Below are 21,110 nucleotides of genomic sequence, written 5' to 3' on the forward strand. Positions count from 1 at the left end.
GCCTTTTCTGATTCCCACTGCAAATGTTGCTGAAGCTCCATGAAGATATGAGATGCAGAAAACAGTTGTCCAAAAAGTGAGCTTTACAAAATGGAAACTATTTGAATATAAAGATAGAGAAAGTAATCCAAGATCCCTTCTGCGTATGTAGTTTATCTTGGTTATTTATGTACATTTGTAGTGTTACCATTATTTCTTTTTTATTTTTGATATATTTAGACTGTCCCTCTACACAAAAAAAGTTCATAAAGAAACAAGGTTTTGAGGTAGACAGCATTATGCATTATTTATTATTCAGCGATAGGATACAATGAACCTGGCTTGCAAATTGTTTGTCTTAATATCCACTCCTAATGCAGTAAAATAACATTCTGTTTATTTTATTTGCTAAGCTCAAATGTCTCACATAATGTTTTAATAAAAACCTTTCTAAACTGCTTATGGCAACACTGGGTTTATTTGGTCACATGTGGCATGTTTGCTTCTAGGTTTATATTGGGAAGAAATAAATCTTGCTGCTGCCATCCAAAATGATAAACTTAAGATTTTTTTTAAAAAAATACTGATATTATCTTCTCATTTCTTGGATCTTCATGAGCAGTGGTGACGCAGTAGTTAAAATGCAGTATTGCAGGCAAATTCTGCCCACCTCCAGGAGTTCAATCCTGACTGGCTCTGGGTTGAGTAGCCTTCTATTCTTCTGAGGACAGGTGTTCTCTTACCATTTTCTCACCTATTTTAATTTGTATTCCTAGTCTTTTGCGATTCTGTTTTTGCTAGGTTGGGTTATTTTTTTTCCTTATAGAAGGCAGATGCAAAGAATGAACTAAGCAGCTGTGCTTTGTCCCTGCTACCCATCACTTCCTTGCCATCTTCTCCCATTAGTTGACTAACTGTTACCTTGACTTTTTGGGGGGTTACAAGAAAAAAAATGAAACTGGATTTAACTACAACATTGTGTGAAAAGGTAATATTGGATATGTTTCTTTTTCAAAAGGTATAGCATCAAAACCAGCAGAGGGTTTCCCTTCTTTTACTACCCGTTTGCTAGTGCGCGCATGCGCTCACAATGCTTCGGTGCATGTGCCGAAGCATCTGGGTGGGTGGGCAGAGCCTCCCACTGCCACCACTAACAATTTGCCCAATCTGGGCGGAACCGGCAGAAACCCACCTCTGATCAAATTCTTCAGAAGTGACTGATTATCACCAGGGCTACCAAAATTTCATTTCATTTCATTTTTCTTCTCTCCTTTTGCCTTTCCAATTTTTTTTCTCTTGTTCATAGTCAACTGCCTGCCTGTCTCTAAGTCTCTTAGCTTCCCTAATACAAAGTGTCCAGTTAATTCTTGACATGAATTAATTGAACCAAGATAACTTATTATTTCATTCTAGGTTCTGGCCACTAATCTCACTTTTGCTGCAGAAAATTAGACAATTTTATTTCTGCTACACTTGTTAAAAGAAGAGGGAAACAATTGGGGGGCTGAGGTGTTCATAGTTTTGAGTCTGCCAGAGAGGCACAGTGGCCTAGAGGTGAAGATACTCACCTCCCACGTGGAAGGTTGAGTGTTCAATCCTAGGCAGTGGCAGATGTTTATCCGTGCACAAAGAGAAAATATCTGCTGTGAACCCTGCCTAGGTATCAGGAAGGGCATTCAGCCAGTAAACTCTCAGTCCATTCACTTGTCCCAACTCCATCCCAAATAAAGAGATTAAATGGTCGTAAAAAGAAAAAAATATAGTTTTGATTCTTTTTATTGAGTATGGGTTCATGGCTCATATTGTACATAAATGGGCATAGGTTGCCTAAATCTGTAGTTGGAACTACCTGAGATATTTGAATAGGTTGAAATGAAACATTTCCAAGCCTTCCATTGGGATCTGGCACCATTTTTAGGAGTGCCATGGAGCATCACTTGCTTTCAGAACCTGGCAAGCCATTTCATGACCCAAATTACCTTCCTGCCCCCAGTAGGAGTCTGAGAATTGCTTAACTGTGCAGCATCTGCCTTGCAGCTCTTAGGGAGAAATGGAAGGGTTTTTTTTTTTCAAATTCTTTCATTCTCTGGGAGTTGATGAATCTAACTACGTGTTCCTAAAGGAATGTCCATAGGCGATGTACAGGCATAGTTTTGATTACCTTGTCATGGACCTCATCTTGAATCTTTTGTGGACACCACTGTGATCCTCAATTATCTTACTTGGTAAAATAACATATGCACTGTATTTTATATTAATAGCTAACTGCAGCAATGTGTAAGTATTCCTCAGCCTGGTAACTAACTAGAAATGTCTACAAATGAATTGGTATGCTGATATAAAACTATGCTACGTACTACTGTATACCAAACATAATTGCATGTATGTTTGTACATATTCCTCATTTAGCGACTGCCTAATTTAGCCATTTTTGCCATTATAAAGGTGACTTAAAAGTATTTTTGCAACTAATCCTTGCATTTACAATCTTTGCAGGTTTTTAAAGCAAAGGAAAACTGAAGTAAAATTGTAAGGACAGTTGTGGTTCCACTTGGTGAGTACTTGGTTTAACGATCAAGTTGCTAGTCCCATCATAAACAAGGATTACTTGTATTTATTTCATGATGAATAAAGTCATGTCTGACACATGTGTCATTTATTTGTTAGACTGATAGTCTGTCTTCCCTTCAGGAGCTCCAAGCGATATATATAATGCTCCCTCCTCTCTTTTTTCCCATAGCAATCCTGTGAGGAAGTTTGGGGCGAGAGGGTGTGACTGGTTCAAAATAATCGAGTGAGGTTTCATGGATTTGAGCCTGGGACTTGGCAGTGCCAGATCCTCCAATTTTTACAGGATCCACTTTTTCTTTAGTGTACTGATAGCCTACACTTCAACTTCAAAGGGCAATTTATTTAAAACTGGATCTTTAAAAAAAACAGTAAATGGTCAGAAGCTCAGTTCAACATACACTTAGGCAAACATGGCAGGGATCGTTCTTACTAGTTCTTGTGCTTTTGCAGTTACACATTTAACCAGCCTTGCCTTCCTAGCATTCAAAACTATTTAATTATCTAGTAAATTACAAGCTGTACATTCCACAAACAGCTCTAGGTGGTTTACAAAATGCTATCAAAAACTGTCATAATTGAAAGGCATAATTAAAAGACATAATTAAAATATATGGCAATAAAAAGTGGTACTGTAAATATTAAAACATTGGAAAAAGAAAAAGGTCTGGAAAATGAGCAAGATTGCTTCAACCTGGTAGCAGTTTGTTTGATAATAAGAGCTCTGCCCTGGAGAAAAGTGTCAGCTCCTCAAGACTATATTAACAGAATCTTGAAAGCCTGACTGTTTTCTCTTCCCTTCTTCTACTTCTGAGTTTTTTCCTTAATGTTTACTTTGTTTCCCAGGTGTAAAGCATGGTTTTGTATATGTTTCTTTAACCTTTTCTGCATAGATGCTCCAAGGCCATCTCTGTGGCCCTCTGCAAAAGCAGAATTCATCATCGATGTCAAAAGTATTCATAGAAAGACCCATAAAAGGACTCAATTGATGTAATAGTGTGGAGTAGGTTGTGTTAAAATACTGAAAATAACTTATGTCACTAGGTAGGATCGAGTTGGTTTATCAGCCAGCTAAATGCTTTTCCTTCCTGACCTGAAGCGGCTTGGGCTCCTCAGAGCTGCCGCATGCCTTTCCGTTCTTGAAAAATGGCCGCCGCCGGACTCAGAGAAGCAATCCAGTCATTTACTATAGAAACAGCTTGCCGATGGTTCCTGAAGCTGCTCACACTCTTGCAAAGGCGTGGGCGCTCCACGGCATTTCAAACTGCCGGTAGGGGTGTGGATACATTTATTTTTAATTGAATTTAGCCTAAGCAGAAATATCAGAGTTTCTTGCTCTGGATAGAATGCACTGATAGACCTTGTTGTGTACTGAGCCGGTCCACCAGTAGGTGGCGCTGCGTAGACCTTCCTTTCATTGGCCCATACATCCGGCGGGAGAATCCTGATTACCTTATTGGTTCCCCGACTGACGGCGTTTGTATAAATTGCTGTCAGCCGGGGATTGTGTATCTTGGTTTTAGTCAGTTACTGTTGTTTTTTAAATAAAGATTAACGTCTACAAGCCTACTTCTACTTCTTTGCTTGGAACATAAAAGACCTGCTCTGTGAGGACAGCAGATTAAAATGCCCCACCATTTCTAGCGTTGTTTTTGAGCGAGCCACCTGAATAGCAACATAGGCTACATGTTCATTCTGCAGTTTCTGAAAACCTAACACAGCTATTTTTATTATTGTTGCCCGCTTTCATTTTTCATGAAGAAAGAACCTTCATAATCTGCAGTTTAAAAATCTTAAGGGCCTCCGCCCCCGCCCCCCAATTATTCCCATGTCAACTTGACATACAATACTTGGAATCCCTGTTTTTAAATCTCCATCACATTGCTTTGTGGTGGAGTGTCTGAGATTTTGGTCTGAGTGACTGGCTATATTTTTAGACAATGATGTTGTTTCAGCTGCTTGTGTGAAAATACGAAACTTTCTCTTCATGAATGAACATAATTTACTGGCTTCAAAATGGCAGAATTCCTCCTTCTGTTTTTCCCCCCTGAATAGATCACAAATTTGGTTTCGGCTTCAGTTACTGTATTCCCAACTACTGTGTTAGTTGCCACTAGGAACAATTAGTCCTTTATTTTAGTTTGGGACCTCACTTAAGAGCAGTAGATTGAACACAGATAACTCCATATATTTAAAGCTGGAGCCTCTATGGGGATTGTCATAAATAATTTAGCTTACTTAAGTGAATGCTGAAATTAGTTAAGGCTCCACGTTGCTTGGCTCCAAGTAGTCTATTTGCGGCCAAGTATGTAGAAGGGTCCTTTGGCGGAAGCTCAGTCTTTCCCATCATCTCTCACCCTCCCTCAACACAAAAACTCAAATGGAAAACAATATAATCTTCTTTAAGACACAAACATCTGTGATCCCTGGGATTTAAGAGAGTTTAGTTCTTTTAATTGCTGCAGTGGAACAGATGGAAAGAGTCGAAAGCTCCAAGGCAACCTAATGAATGAGGGTGTTTGTATACTCCAAGCAAGAATGGTAGATTGTAAGGAGGAAATTAGAAGTGTAACTGCATTATCTTGCAAAACTGTGGGCTCACCATTCAACAAAGTAAGTGCTTACTATATTTAGAATAGCTAACATGGCCTGAACCTGTTTGAAGCACCAATTCAGTCATGACAATATACAGATGCTTTTGATTTTGGGAGCAGGATTTGATTTTTTTTCTATTTGCAGCTGCTCTTTTAAAGAAAGCAAAGAGAACCACAACAAAGGTAATGATGATGGCACCACAAAGCCCATCTTGACACCAACTTGGTACACTCTCTATGTTTGGAAATTAAGATCCTTTGTTCTTGGCAACAACTGAGGAAAGGAAGGCAGGAAAGATGTGATCCCTATGCAAGAGGTGGTGATTTTGTAATTGGCCTAGTGGACCACTTCACTATGAGCCAGCAGTGTGTTGCAGCTGCCAAAAAAGGGGAATACAGTCCTAGGCTGTTATTAACAAAAGGATAGTATCAAGATCATGTGAAGTGATAGTATGATCTTGTTTTACAGTGCAATGATCAGACCACTCTTGGAGTATTGTGTCCAATTTTGGTCACCGCAGTACAAAAGCGATGTTGAAATTCTAGAGTGCAGAGAAGAGCAACATGATTAGGAGATTGGAAGCAAAACCATATGATGAAGGGTTGTGGGACCTGGGAATGTCTAGTCTAACAAAGAGAAGAACTAGGAATGACATGATAGCAGTCATCCAATATTTGAAGGTCTGACGCAGAGACGCGAGTGACAACCTACAGTATTCTCCAAAGCACCTATGGGCAAGACAAGAAATAACAAATGGAAGCTTAACAAAGAGAGATCCAACCTAGAACTAAGGAGAAATTTTCTGTCGGTAATTAATGAATGAGTGGAATGGCTTGTTTCCAGAAGTTGTGAGTGCTCCATCCCTGGACATTTTTAACAAGGGATTGGGAAGCGATTGGGAAGCCCTTTGTTCAGAATGCTATAAGGTTAGATTGGGACAGCCCACCCCCATAATTTAATGCCTACCTGTGCATCATGTCCCCTGTGCATGCATGCATGACAGCCCCCCCCCCGCTGCCCTGCACATGTGTGTACGGCTTTCTAGGAGCCTGGGGAGGGCAAAAACGACCACCACCACCCCGGAGGCTGATTTCTGACTTCTCTGAAGCCCCCGGAGGGCAAAAAACAGCCCAACATGCAAACCAGAAGTCCATTCCCGAAGTTCTGGTTTGCATGTTGGGCGGTTTTTTTCGCCCTCCGGAGGCTTCAGGGAAGCTTCCGGAGAGAGAAAAATGCCCCAAAATCAGTTGGCCAGCACATGCATGCACAGTGGAGCTGACAGGGCAATGCTTCGTGTGCCCTCAGAAATGGCTCCACCTGCCACCTGTGGCACACATATCATAGGTTCGCCATTAAGGGGCTAGAACCTCCAAGGGCCAGTCCTACTCTGTTATTCTGTATTCTTTATTACAATCTGGATAAAGTATGGAAAAGCAGGGCTGTTGTAGTTTTTTCTAGCGCTACCTTCTTTTAGATAGTCTAATGATCAAGCCAGCCTCATTCTTCTACATCTTTAAACCTATAACCACGTTACCAGTGGGATAATTGGACCACAAAAGACAAAGACATTTTTGGCATTCTTATTGTCCTAGCAAATGATAAATGCCTTTTACATTCCATCCTAAGAATTGAAGATGAATTATTTTTTGCCATCCTAATGGCAAACCACTCAATGGCCTCAGAAAGAGTGATCCATGCAAGGATGAATCAAGTTTAATCTGCACATCAGGTTTTTTTAAAAAAAAATTGCATGTGTGTTCATCACGAATTTAGCCTAAATTTAACACCACCACCACCGGCTTGTTTTAAAAGTCATTCAAACACTTGCAGATTTATCTGTGCCTTCAGGGTCACCTGGATCTTGTAGTCTGCCATTTTTTTCTGGAAGTCCTTTCATACTCCAGCACCATTTGAAGGATGTTCATCCTAAAGTGTATAGGTCCATGGAGATTCTCAGTCATCCGGGTCATGGTTTGGGACAACTGAGAATCTCCAAAGACATTTAGCCATGCACTTTAGGATGACGAATGGTGCTGGAGTATGAACGGATATTCAGAACAGCCCCCACTTCCCCCGCAAACTATAGGATTTGGAACAATAGGAACTGAGGCCGTAGATAAACCTGTGAGTGGCCTCAATGACTATCAGAAAGAGGGCTAATGACCACATGACTGCAAGGACTATAAATCCTTCCATTCTCCACAATTCAGCCACAACTGAAAAAGGTTTTGGATGAGAAGCGAAACATCTTCAAGCAAAGCAAAAAAGTTCGGCTGCCTTTTGAAAGAAAACACCTTTGGGACAACCAAGATCTGGATGACTAAGAATCTCCACTGACGCTTATTTTAAAATGATAATGTAGGTTCTCTGCCTCTCGCTCCCAGATCTGCAGATGCAAAACCACTATGTTGTTCAAAGCATTTTCCTGGTCATTCAGTAAAATAACGCTTCTATTTCTTGGGAATAATCATAAACATGTTTTTAATCACTCAAAAATGCTCAGAGTCCACTAAATAAATTGTTAGGTTGTATTTATGGGATAACTTTGGGGGCCTTTTAAACTGATTTTTAATAATACACACAGTGCCAAGCAATTCTACTGAAAGCTTTGAAATAAGTAAGAAATGTATTGTGTCAGGCAAAATAACTGCAAAGCTTTGCCTGTGCATCTAGTGGGAGAATTCTTAATATTTCATAAATATTATTGCTCACTCTCCATAGCTATTACTCTGTTGTAACTTACTCTGCCTATTCATATTTCTGTTGAAAAGAGCCATTATTTTCTAATGACCATGGTGTCATTTGTTTTTACTAGTTCCCAAGTGTGAGTCTTGACATTTATTTTATTTTTTATTTATTTTATTATTCATATTTATAGACCGCCCCCTCTCCCGAAAGGGACTCGGGGCGGTGTACAGTCATTAAAATGCGTTATAAAATACATACATAAAACAGTTAAATAATTAAATACGTAGGTGAAGGAGGTTGCAAGTAATGAGCTACTTAGCTCAGACTAAGTCTAAATACCTGTTTTAAATTCTCGAATTACTCAGCAGAATAAACTTGCTGCCCGGTTAAATTGATTTGCTGGATCATAATTATTAATATCCGATATTATCCAATATCAAGAAAGTGCCTCGAATGGCATTTTTTTTTAAAAAAAAACCACCATCAAGCCAAATGTTTTCTCACGGGTTGTAGTATAGAAAACCTCCCCCCCCCCCCCCGGTTCCGTGGCAATTCGGCTAATCTTTCTAAAGGTAGCGCCAGGCTAGGGATTTTCCGTAGCGATCCTCTTCTCGCTGTCCGTGTCAGTTTTACGGTGCCAATGTAAAAAGTCACGCATGGAAGTAGTGGGTCCCTTATATGGGATAAAATCCAGTTCCGCCGTCTAAGTACCCGCCACATTTTCTTGGTTTGAATGACGATCCGCAGATTCATGGAGGAGGAGGAGCCGATTTTAACTTCAGCGTGGAAGCTTGAGAGATATCTCCCATCTCTTGGCACTTTTCGGTTCTCGGGCACGCTGAGCCGGGCACGCTGAGCCGGGCACACTGGTTCCTTCCCTGGGAGAACTTGCGAAAGGAACCACTTTGCATTCCAACCGCCTTCACACCGCTCGCGCCGGGCAAATCAGCGGCAATACCCGTCACCGAGGCAACGCGGGAGCTCCTCCTCCTCCCCCTCCGCTCTCCCGTTAGCCTTCGGGGCCAGTTCTCGCGAGGCTTGCCAACTGGAGGCGCCGCCATATTGTGTGACACTATTTTGATTTGGACTTGGCTGGCTGAGACACGCAGCGAGCGGAGGAGGAGGAGGAGGAGGAGGAGGGACGGGAGCGACTGGGAAGCCGGAGCGATTCCAGGCGAGGTCGGGAGAGGCGGTGACGGCGGCGGCGGCGCCTGGAAGACCCTCCTCCCCACCGCCAGCCATCCCGCCTTCCCCCGCCGCCCCTTCCGCGCTGCCCGCCACAGCAGCAGCAGCAGCCCCGGCACGGACAGCCCCCCTTGCTCCCTCCCCCGGTGGCGGCGGGAGGCGGCGACGGCTCCGGAGTGGCTCGGAAAGGTCGCTTGTCCGGCTGGAGGCGGCGGTGGCGGCGAGTGCCGCTGCTGCGGGGCACGGAGGAGGAGCCCGCGCGGAGGAAGGGTGAGCGAAGTTGGCTGCGGCGGGCCTGGCGGGGCTCTGGCGGCCGCTCCCCCGCAGGGGCTGTCCGCCAGGCGGCCTGGAGGGAGCGCGGGGTCCCCGCTGCCTGTCTGGGCCCGGCTGGCCGCGGTGCCCGGGAGCAGGAGAAGGGGGGGGCGTGTGCAGGCAGGGCCGGGCGGCGGTGGCCCCGCTGGGGAGAGGAGGAGCCGGGCTGAGCTTCCGCGGTCTGCCGGGGGAGCTGCGCCGTTAGGTCCGAGGGCTGGACTGCCGACCCGACTCCTCCTCGGAGCCCCTTCGGAGGCGTCCCGGGAGGCGAGGGGCCTTTTTTGGCCTCCCTGAATTGGAAAGATTTTCAGTTTTCTCATGGGCGTCGGATCTGCTTGTCTCTGTGCTGCTTCTCCTTCTCCCCCAAGAAGAAGAAGAGGAGGTCCCGCTCTTGACTCCCAATTTGATGGATATATAGGAAGTGTGAGCTAGTTATTTATTTATTTATTTTAAAATCACCTATTGTGCACCACCTGCAAGAGTTCCTTAAAAAAAGAAATATTAGAATTTGGTCCGTACTTGAGAGGCCATATTTTGTGGCATCCCCAGCCAGACTTCATGCTCCAATTCAAATTGGATTTTCAAGAGTAGAATCACCTGTTCTAATTGTTACATTTTACTACTGTTATTCAGGAGCTGAATATTTCAAGGGCTGCTCTGCATTCAGTGCAGTGTAATAATCCATCCTAAATGTGACTAACTCATGTGTGACAGTGACCAGATCAGCTTTCTCCAGGAAACTAAGTGAACAAAACACACACATATTCCAGTCATTGGGGGCTACATCAAGAATGCAGGAGCAAGCATTCTCAGATCATAAAACTGATTTTCTAGGGAACTGGAATGATGTTAAGATTCAACCCATAAAGTGTCATGATCTTTACTACTGCCCAGTAGCCTTTTGTTTACAACATCAAATTTTTTGGTGCTACCAATGAATTTCAACTTTCCTATGTTCAGATTTGAAGAGATAATATCATCAGCATATTGGTATAGTAGACCAGATTCCTAGACAATCTTTTCCAAAAATGTCTTGTAAATAGCATGGGTAGATATTAATTCTTGTAAATAGAAAAATGAAACTACCTATTACTAGATGACCTGGTGTTTTTGAATTTAAATGTCAATACGACAGTAACAATGAATGCTATGAATTATTGAAATTATATGGAAGTTACTTTTTCCTGTATTAGGGTTAAAGAGATTTCCCCTTAGTGCCGTTGCTTGGAATCTATTCTCACACAGCAGTTGAACTACTACAAAAACAATACCCTCCTACCCCCAAAGTGTTATTTTGAAATGCATGGTAAGTTGTCGCAAGAACGAATATGGATGCAGTCACTGCACAATATTCCTTTTAAAAAAAATCAAAATTTCTTTTAAGATGCACACCAATCTTTATTTTAATACTGAGATTTTTGTACATGTGTACTATATATCAAAAGAAAGCACACTATCTTCTGTAGGTACATGAGAAAACAGGTTAAAAACTCTAAAATACCTCTTGGAGCAGCACTTTCAACAACTATCCTTTTTATTAAATGTTTAATAATGTTTAATAAAACAAACATTTCTTAGAACGTTCATCAGTATATTATGAAATGCTTCATTGTGTAAGTGCTAATTTTAGTGAAGTTACTTCTGGATATAAATCTATGGTGCAGATATATATTGGGGTCATATATTTTTGGATGACAGTATTTTCTGTGTGCAGGTTAATTTTAGTTAGCTAAAAGCAGTTTTTACTTATTTGAACAGCTGTTTGCTTCTTTTATCAAGTGTATTTTTTGTAGGAGTTATAGTTATAGAAAGCCCTATAAGTGAACTGCTCAATAATTCTGATAAATCAGAATTAAAATGTTACTTCAGCTTGATACAGGAGGATGGATAAAGCTGAGACAATATCATTGACAAAGTGTGAATTCTGTGGGATTTATAAAATGTTTGATCACAAGAGCGGGATTTCTGATTGAGGCAGAACATATTGCTTACTCCAGATTTTTATTTGAGTCACTTACAAAAATACGAACTTTTAAAATTGTGATTGTAAACTAAGATTAAATTTTACTAGGAAATTATACATTTAAAATGAATCGGTGAATGTGATACCTTTTTATATAAAGTTTTAGATCTTAAGATTTTATGAAGCAATATTTAGGTCATTAGCCTGCAGATAGTGTTGCCTATGGTATGTGAACACAATTACTGTTTTGTTTTGTTTTTTGGTAAATATAAGCACCAAAGTGTTTTAAAAGATGTTTGCAATGGCTATTCTAATTCAAAGTAGTATTAAATGTAGAAGATAATCTAACTAATGCTTCATAGTTATAACCAGATTACTATATATTGCTATGGGCAATATTTTGCTTTAGATTTAGAATGTCACAGAGAGAACTGCTTTTATTTTATTTTTACGTCTTAACTCAATATAATTTGTCCCTCAAGTGATTGGAAATAGAGAGCAATGTATTTTTTATATCTTGTTAAACTGATCCAGAAATGGAATTTCAGGCTAGGATTTAAGGAATATCTTTGTAGGAATTTTACTACAATTCTCATTGAATAGAGGTTTAGACCATTGAAACAGAGACTTTTTATAGTTTGTTAATGTAGCAAATTATTGCTGGTTCACATTGAGCCTGATATATGTATTACTAAGAAATGTTAATTATGTATTTGATCTAAAATTCATTTTGGCCACAACATTGTGGAAAATATCCAAAACCAGAAGATATAACTAGGTTAAAAGAAATGACTTATCCCCAATTTAAGCATTCAATTTAAATGCCTCTTTATATGTACTAAAGTTAATGGATATTCAATTTATAAAAAGTATATTTTTTCATATTTCCAAAAGAGTTTTATTAAAGAAGTTAATGAAGAAAATATGCAGAAACCATTTGTAGTCTTATACAATTGTTAATTTTGTTATGCAGCCTAGAAAGTTGGTAGTGAACAAATCTATTTTGCCTGAATAATTCCCTATTGAAGACAAGTTTTTAAAACTAGTTTAAATTTTATAAAAACAAAACATTTTAGTTGTTAAATATGCTGTTAAGTTCCAGGATCTCAAGGTGGTGTGCGTCCCTCTTTCCCTGTACTGGTAGTAATAAACTTGCAATATAGGTTGGTTTGAAAGAGTGAGTGATTGACCCAGAGTAATCCAATGAGATTCATTGGCTGAGGTGGATTTGAACATGGGTCTTCCTGATCCTAATCCAACACTGTAACCATTGTACGATACTGCATGTTCTTTAAAGCATTTATTTTGAAGCATTGCTAGCCATATAAAACAATCTACCTATACTTGTTTTATAGGAAACAGATCTAAAATAGTTCAGTTGATTCAGAATTTATAGTTTATACTTGTAAAAGTAAGCTATCTCTAAGATTTTTATTATTCCTTTAGTACTATTTCCTTTTAAACTTCTCTAATATTTATTTTTCCAGTAAATGCACTATAAAAGAAGCTAGCAAAAAGTTTCAAGAGTAGGGTAATCCTTAGTTGGTATTTTTCTGTTGTTGATCCAAATAATATTTTTGCCAACTTCTCTGATTAATATAAATTTTAGGTAACAATTTAATTAATGTAAACAATTGTGGCAAAATTTCAAACAATATGAAGAAACCAGTAATTGAAACAATTGCTAAAAATTCCAGATTTCACACTTGGAAAATATATTTTTGGTCAGAACTAGTGAAGGTATTGTTGATTTTCACTTTCTTCTGTCAGAAGGATTTCTTGTGGATATAGATAGCTCCCTGTCTTTCTGCTACATGCCAGTGATTTAAGATTTGTTCCTTTGGAAGTTTGGAGTAGTTAACCAACAGCGTGCACAGAAGTCTTTCCCTGCAACAGTAGCTTTCACCCAACTGTAGTTGGGGGAATTTATTAAACACCAGTATATCTTCTCTCTTCCTCCATTGTTAACCTGGAAGTTTTTTATGGCTATCTCAATTTAACACACATAAACAACACACAATTTAAGCACCCTTTCCCCCCCCCCCAAACTGAACAAAGTTCTCAAATGTATTTACTTGAAAAATAATCTCATTTGATAATTGATAATGACTCAAATGTGCTAACATTTATGATTAAACCTATTTGTAAACGAATGTGTTTTGTATTTGGCTGCAATATTTTTATTTCTGTGTGTTTATGTATGTATGTGTATATGTTTGTGTGTGTGTGTGTGTACATACACACACAAATTATACATACATTCATTCATACATACACATATAAAATTTGGCAGTATTATGAATGTCTACTATACTGTGAAGCTAGGTTTAGTAACTCTACAAATGTCAAGGTATATTGGTTGTCCAAGTAAGTGATTAAAAAAAAACTTTTATGAAGATTGCATACAGAATTCCCCCCCTCAAAAGCCATAATTCAAATTCTACAAGGAAATCACATTGCCTTGAAAATAAAACAGCAATATGAAAAGTTGTACTGATTCAAATCTAAGCAAAGCTGTTGATAAATGTTTGCTTTTTTCAATGATACATAATTTATAAATAATAACAACGGTATGTATAGAACTAGATGTTTTCCTCTGTTTTTATTAGTACTCAATATGAAAAATACTGCTTTAAATCATTGAAAATTGTAGAAAAGATGAAAGTAATACTTTATTTCTAATTTTTGCTTTAATTACCAATGTAAACTTCTGTTAGATAATCAGCATTCCTGTCTAGAGGTTTATTTAAAATATACACACCCACCCACAAATAAATATGTTATTTGCCTTTAACCATTCAGAGCCAATAATTATGGGGAGAACCCATAAAAAGTATTTATACTGAATGTCTGCATACAGCTGAGTTATTGTGAAGCTATGTAATCTTAATTTTGTATAATTTGAATAAAAGTTATTGTATTTCTAGTTTTTTTTCTTGTTTTTCATCATAATATAATTTTTCCAAACTGGAATGATATGAATCCTTTTTAGGAAAAAAATTTTTTGTGTGTGTGAGAAGTTTTAGTATAAGCATCTTTGGAGTTGCTCACTGATGATGTGTGATAGAAGTGCCCCAGTTTCTCTTTCCTTCAGGGCAGAATTAGGCTTCATGTAGCATATTGAGGCCTAAGTTTAAAAAGTAGGCAGGAATAAGTCCCAAATTTGGAATGCATTCAGAATTCCCAAGGGATAAAACAGTGGATTCACTATTTTTCAAAAGCATTATAGCCTAAAAAAGGTTGTGCACTTGGTCCAGGACAAATATTTATCATCATAAGAGAGCCGGTTTGATGTAGTAGTTAAGGCATAAGGCTAGAAACAGGAAAACAGGAGTTCTACTCCTGCCCTTGGGCACAAAGCCAACTGGGTGACCTTGGGCCAGTCACTTTCTCTCAGTCCTAGGCAATGGCAAACCACTTCTGAAAAATTGTTCCAAAAAACCAGACCTGTCCAGGCAGACTCCAAAAACCGGAGAATTATCAAGATGCCATATTAATGTATGCTTATAAAACTTATTGGAGTGGGCCATGCATATATGCTTTGGTAGTTTAAAATAAGGTAGTAAAGTTAATAAATGCTTCCATAAATGCTTTATCAAACAAATGTTACAAATGTGTAAGTTTCTCATAAACGACTTATAGGACATTTTCTACATGAAAGCCCAAGAGAAAGAATAAATGTTATTTTTGCATAGAATATCAGGTGGAGAGAAAGATTACAACTGTATGGTTGATAGCAATAAGAACAATTAAATCTAACTTAACTGAGGGACAGAGGGATCAGGTTCCATACTAGAACTAGGTGCTAGAGAAAGTTGCTTGAAGGTTACTATTTTTTTTTTTTTTTTTTCAAGAAGTTTTATTGGTTTTTTTAAAAACATTTATGCGGAAAAGGGTAAGTGGAATAGTTACAAATTTTGGCAGTTGCAAGTATGGCAGACGCCCCCTCCCTCCAGACTCCTAGGTTACATCAAAATATCAAACCTTATTACATAGTCATAAAAAAAATCAGCATATTAATTCTAGAAAAAATACTTTTCAATCAGTTTATATAATTATAATATATAGTCTAGTTGTAAATTCATTAATACTTTCGGTCTGTTTATAACATTGTGGTTTTCTTATTTATTTTTGTGATCTGAGCTTTCTTGGTGTTGCCCCTTCACCCCCCGCTGGCAGAGCTCCGGCCCCTCCCGTGTCCTGTATAACCGTTGTAGTGTCATCTGTTTTTTCTAGGTTCGCTTTGTTTTTTTCCATAAAGGCCTGTGCCTCTATGGGTGTGTTGATTCTGATTCTTGTCTCCTCCCAGAATATCAGCATACCTTCAGGCATCAACCATCTAAACCACACCCCCTTCTGGTATAATTTATTCGCCAATTGCGAATAACTTTTCCTTTTTTCCCTAATTTTTTTGGGAATCTGCTTTAGAATGGTTATCTCCCTATCGTGGTATGTCAGTGTTTGCCCCCTTTGTACACCCAGAATTTCATCTCTTGTGGTTTTCCTAAGAAATTTAATATGAACCTCCCTGGGTACATTATGTGTTCTGGCATATGCTGAATTCACTCTATAAGCTAGATCTATCTCCCATTCCATCTGCTGTTTATCTTTGTGTATGTATTCAGCTAGAATGTTAGTCATAATGTCCCTTATATTTTCCCCATCTGCTTCTATTACATTTTGAAATCTAAGATAAAAGGACATTCTTTCAAACTCTGCTTTCATTTGTTGGATATCAAGTTCTTTGTTCCCCTTCTGTAAGGCCTCTACCCCCCCCCTCGCCTCCGCCACCCCACCCTCCACAAGGTCCAGTCTCTGTGAGTTCTTAAAGATTTGGGCTTGATTCTGTTTAATTTCATCTTTCATTTCCCTTAACTGTTTCTTAATTTCCTCCTGGCCTTGTAAAATTTGTTGAAGCATTTGTTGGAAGTCTATCTCTATAGTCTTGGGTTGCATCAATTCTGATATCTTTGACTGTGTAGCTGGACTAGACGTTGCAGACGTTGGAGCAGAAGTAGCAAAGCCAGGCTTTCCAGGAGGTGGTCTTTTTGGAGACATGGTTTATGAAGCAAGGAGATCAGTCAAAGTAGAGACTGGGCAGCTGGAGAGGTAGAGCAGGCAGGCGAATTCAGAAGGCAGAGGATCCAAACAGATGGGGATTTCTTTAGTCACTCTAGCAGTAGATGAAAGTTTTTTTTCTCCAAAGAGTTCAGAAAGTAGCAATCCACAAGATATTCCTCTGGGTGACTCGGAGACAAAGACCGGAAGCCTGAATTTTAAAGGTAGAGTCAGGTTTCACAGTTCATGAAGACAACGGAAGTGTGCCATCTTGCCCTGCCAGCTTTGGGCTCAGAGGCATAGTAAAATTTTTAAAAGTTCAAAAAGTTCTCAGTTCATCCATTAGTTCTGGAGCTAGGTCGAATGAAAATCACTTTTATAGGGGTGGGGCATCATTAGTTGGCTCTCCCCCCTCCTCCTCTCTGGGGATGGAAGGAAAGTCTTTTCAAGCCGCTTGTCCGAGGGAGGGGGGGAAATCCCCCTCCCTCTAGCCGCACCTCCAGCAGGGATCCGAAAGTTTAACTTTTTAAAAGTGCTGAAAAGTTCATCAATTCAAAAGCGAAGGAATGCAGAAAGGAAGCCTCTCACCATACTGCCGCTGCTTCGTTCGGAAGTGTGTTCTCCGATCGGCATGGGGCGAGACGCGTGCGCACGCACGTCCTCCAAAACTGCTCCCCGATGCCTAGAACGAAGCGGAGGAGCCCCCGCCAGCCGCCGCCGCCGCCAGGACCCTCCGCGAGCCGTTCCTTCGGCAAGACGCCCCTCCAAGGCGTCTTGTGCCCCCCCAGAAGCGGGGGAAGCCCACCGGGAGAGCTGGAGCAGGCAGCGATCTGCCTGTCGCCGTAGCCGCCGGAACCGGAAGTCGTCGAAGGTTACTATTTTAAGCATATGCTACAATGTCATATTTGTCTAGACATGTAAATCAGCTAATTTGATACTTGAGAATGTTAGTGTAAGCAATATTTGATAAAGTGCACTGAACAATTATTTTAAAATATGCTTTGGCTGTTTATAATAGATATATTAAAGCAGCATTTAATCATTTTGTACCAAATATTGGGTGGGTCTTTATTACATGTCGTCTTAAGAAAAATATGTTATTGGGAGGACATTTACAACATGTAGAGTTTTCAGCAACTTTGGATGGGTTTTAGAATTCCATTTGATCATGGCTGTTGATATTGTAACTTCAGTTGGTTGTAAATGACTCATCAGTGTGCATCAATGATTTTTCTTGTCAGAAATAATTGTGACTTATGTCTGAAACAGATGTTAACCTAAGTACATAAGAAAAGCCCTTCTAGATCAAAGCTCATCTATTCAAATATTCTGTGTCATGCCAACTAAGTGCATTCAAAATATTTAGAAACATGTACATAGGAATAAATCTTTTCCATTTTGCCTTAATAGCAATTGGTATGTAAGGTATGTTTCCTGTTATTCAGAAGGTAGTAAACTGTCATTGAGAGTAGTAACCTTTGGTATCCAATTCTTCCACTTCTCCTTTAAAATTATCTGCATTGGTGTCTCGCTTTACCTCTGAAAATGGCAAATTCTAGTTTAACTGGATGTAAACAAATACCTATTCCAAATCTTTTTGTATTTATTTCAGAATGTTTCAGATCTTACACGCATACACACACTTACTTGACATTGTCAATTATGTATTATATTCCAAATGGGATGATTTATTTATAGAATCACTCTGTTGGCAATTTTATTTTTGCTTCCCTTCATAATGATCTCAAACTTTAGATCTCATTACGTTGGAAATTATCATTTTTTAAAAATGTACGGAATGTTGATATTTTATTGAGCTATGTGCTCCTTGCTCCATCATCCTTTCCTGATTCATCTGTGTGAACTATTCATCTTCCATTGTGGATCAAAATTTGATATGATTACCGTGAACAATTTTTATATCTATAAATTCTGGTGCTTAGCTTTGCCAGGAACATTCTGCAAGAGAATTTGTTAAAACCTTTTTGAAAATCGATGTACTCAATTTCTACTAGTTGCCACTGTCTGTGTCCTTGCTAACATCCTAGAGCCGTGATGGGAAACCCATGGCATGCATGCCACAGGTGGCACGCAGAGCCATTTGTTAGGGCATGCGAGGCATTGCCCTGTCACTCCAGTGTGCGTACGCGGGCTCGCCAGCTGACTTCAGCCTTCTTTTGAGGGCGTTTTTTGTCCTACGGGCAGACTTCAGGAACAGACTTCAGGAACAGACAGTTTCAGAACAGTTTCCCTGAAGGCTCCGGAGGGCAAAAAACAGCCACACAAGCAAACTGGAAGCATCCCTAGGGCTGTTTTTCACCCTCCAGAGCCTTCAGGAGGATTCTCTGGAGGGCAAAAAATGGCTCTACAAGCAAACTGGAAGTGACTTCCGGTTTGTCCGTAGGGCCATTTTTCGCCCTCCGGAGGCTTCAGGGAAGTTCCTGAGGCCTCCCGGGGGGGCGGTTGTTTTCACCCTCCCCAGGCTCCTAGAAAGCCTCTGGAGCCTGGGGATGGCAAAAAAAAGCACACCAGAAGTGGAAGGGGAACACATGTTGCGCGTGTATGCGCGTAGGGGGGTCGTGCGCATAGCATTATGGGTGTGGCACGCCCACACAGGACACCCCCTGCTCTACCCCCACTTTTGGCACAGGAGCCAAAAAAGGTTAGCCATCACTGACCTAGAGGTTAATCAGGCAACGTGTAGCTTTGCAAATGGCAAGTTGATTTGTTTTTAACAAACTTGGGTTCTTAAGATTCAGTTGTTTCGAGTCAAAAGTAACATACTTTAGTTCACGATGAAGATGGTAAAAAGGTATCTTTTTAGTGGTAATAGTGTAGTATAAGGAAGGTAGTCACAGATAGCATCGCTATTGTGGGGAAATGTTTAGTGAATCTAGTGTATTTTGCATTACTTCCAAATATGGATCAACATCAGCATAGCTGGTAATGTTCTCATACAGAAACTTCTGTTTACAGTTTTCAGTCTGTATAACCCACACCCACATGGCATGCACTTGAGACTATGCAGGTGACTATTTGTGTATTGGATTAATGCCCGTTCTGGCTGGTGAAAACCAACTGAGATAAATTGAGTTTTAGTACTGACCAGGTTGGTCTATGTAGTTTAAAGAACAGGAGTGCTCAATAACCTGAAATTTGATGAAAACCTGATAATAATTGCACAATCTTCTTAGTTTTGTTTAACGGTTTATGGGGATGTGAAGGTTTTTGAATATCATTTCTCCATAAATCAAGAGTAATTTAATATGTACTTTTTATTATGATTTTACTGATTGATTGTTCTGCAACATTCAGATAAACTGTGATAAGATTTAGGAGCAGGAAATTTTAAAGCAATCTGTTCCGAATCACAAGGCCACTTTCAGGGCAACTTGGCTATTCAGAGTGATAAAGTACACGTAACCCTCAACTTGTTTGTAAGCCACCCAGGGTCACTTAAGTGAGATGGACAATGTATAAATTTGATAAATAAACTAGCAACCACCATTGGAACCCGAATTTCAGTCAAAAAGCAATGTAGTTGTAAATCGAGGTGTTTTGTGACTGCATCACTTAACACCAGCAAACCTGGCAACTATTGTTGCTATCCTTAAATAAATTTTACTTGTAGTTAGCTAAGCACCCACTCCATCGGATCTATTCCATTATGAAATGTTTAATATGCTATATACTTTTCCAAGGTATTATATATAACACCTAGGCATTATGTAGAATGACAAGAACTATTTAGGCAAAGTGTGAAAAGAGAGTCGTGAAAAGGGTTAGAGGTAGGGTTAATCCCTATCCCTTTATTGAGCAGACTCAGTGTTTGAAAATGAAAGAAATGCAAAATAAAGTATAGTATTTCTTAATGAAAGAAAAACAAGAGATAAAGACTAATATTGACCTACTTCTTGCAACAAGGAAGGCTAGAATGGAATTTTAGCAGGAGTATTTTATACTTTGCCAGTTTGCTTTTTGGCATTGCATAGAATGCCTAGGAAGATGTGTGAAATATTGTTTTTCATATTTTGATGTCCCATTTTTGGCATTTTATAGATTTCCTAGGCATATAAAATGCCTCATTTCACACACTGATGGTAATACTGTATATAAATTTATTCATCACCACAGTGTAAACAAGTTTAGTAATTTACCACCTTCTCTTAAAGTACAACAAATGTTTTCCAGTAGAGTGGAGGGAGGGGGTCACAGAAGGGTTATTACAGCCTGATTGGTCCATTTGACTGAGAGAAAACTTCTTAACCTTCGGCTTCTCCCGTTGGTTCCCAGTTTCCTCTCAGTCGGTCCAAGACTCAGGTTTGGTTCCTAGTAGGAGTGTTTTATGGTTTTCTAGTTAGTCAGTGCATGATAATTGATCTTGGAAAATTTAGAATTTTTAATTTGATTACTTTTAGAAAATTGTTTTTTGTAGTGGGTCTGCCTTGCAGGGCTGTTGTTTGCTGCCCTCAGAAGGCTGGGAGACTCAGTAGGGGGGGGCGCTGGCTTCCTTCCCCCGCCTCGAAGGTCGCTCCGGACTGATGCCTGGTGTCTCGGGCGTGCCGGGCGACCCTGCGTTCTCTGCACATGTCTTAAGCGAAAGTCGCAGCGCGCCGGGGCTTTTCAGCGCAAAAGCGACAGATCGGCTTCAGATTTGAATTACTTGCAGTCCGGGGCCGGTTACAGCCCGCGGCGGCGGCGCGGGGCCGTTTTTTCTTGAATTTGGAGATGATCTGGTGATTTAGGAGCTCCAGTGTCTTTC

General features: G+C 39.8%; 1 protein-coding gene across 2 annotated transcripts in view; it reads left to right on the top strand.

Moving 5' to 3' along the window:
• Nucleotides 1–8,957: 8,957 nt before the first annotated feature.
• The window catches only part of TAB2 (TGF-beta activated kinase 1 (MAP3K7) binding protein 2), a 60,632-nt gene continuing 48,479 nt past the window's right edge, over nt 8,958–21,110 (top strand). Inside the window, exons 1-2 of one of the 2 annotated variants that reach the window (XM_081941858.1) lie at nt 8,958–9,285; nt 10,521–10,633. The gene's annotated coding sequence lies outside the window, so the exon portion shown is untranslated. The remainder of the gene's footprint in view (nt 9,286–10,520; nt 10,634–21,110) is intronic. The other variant, XM_081941859.1, reaches the window with a different exon arrangement.

The sequence above is a fragment of the Natrix helvetica genome (genome assembly GCF_964273705.1).
Source record: "Natrix helvetica genome assembly, chromosome: 2".
Classification (NCBI taxonomy): Eukaryota; Metazoa; Chordata; class Lepidosauria; order Squamata; family Natricidae; genus Natrix; species Natrix helvetica.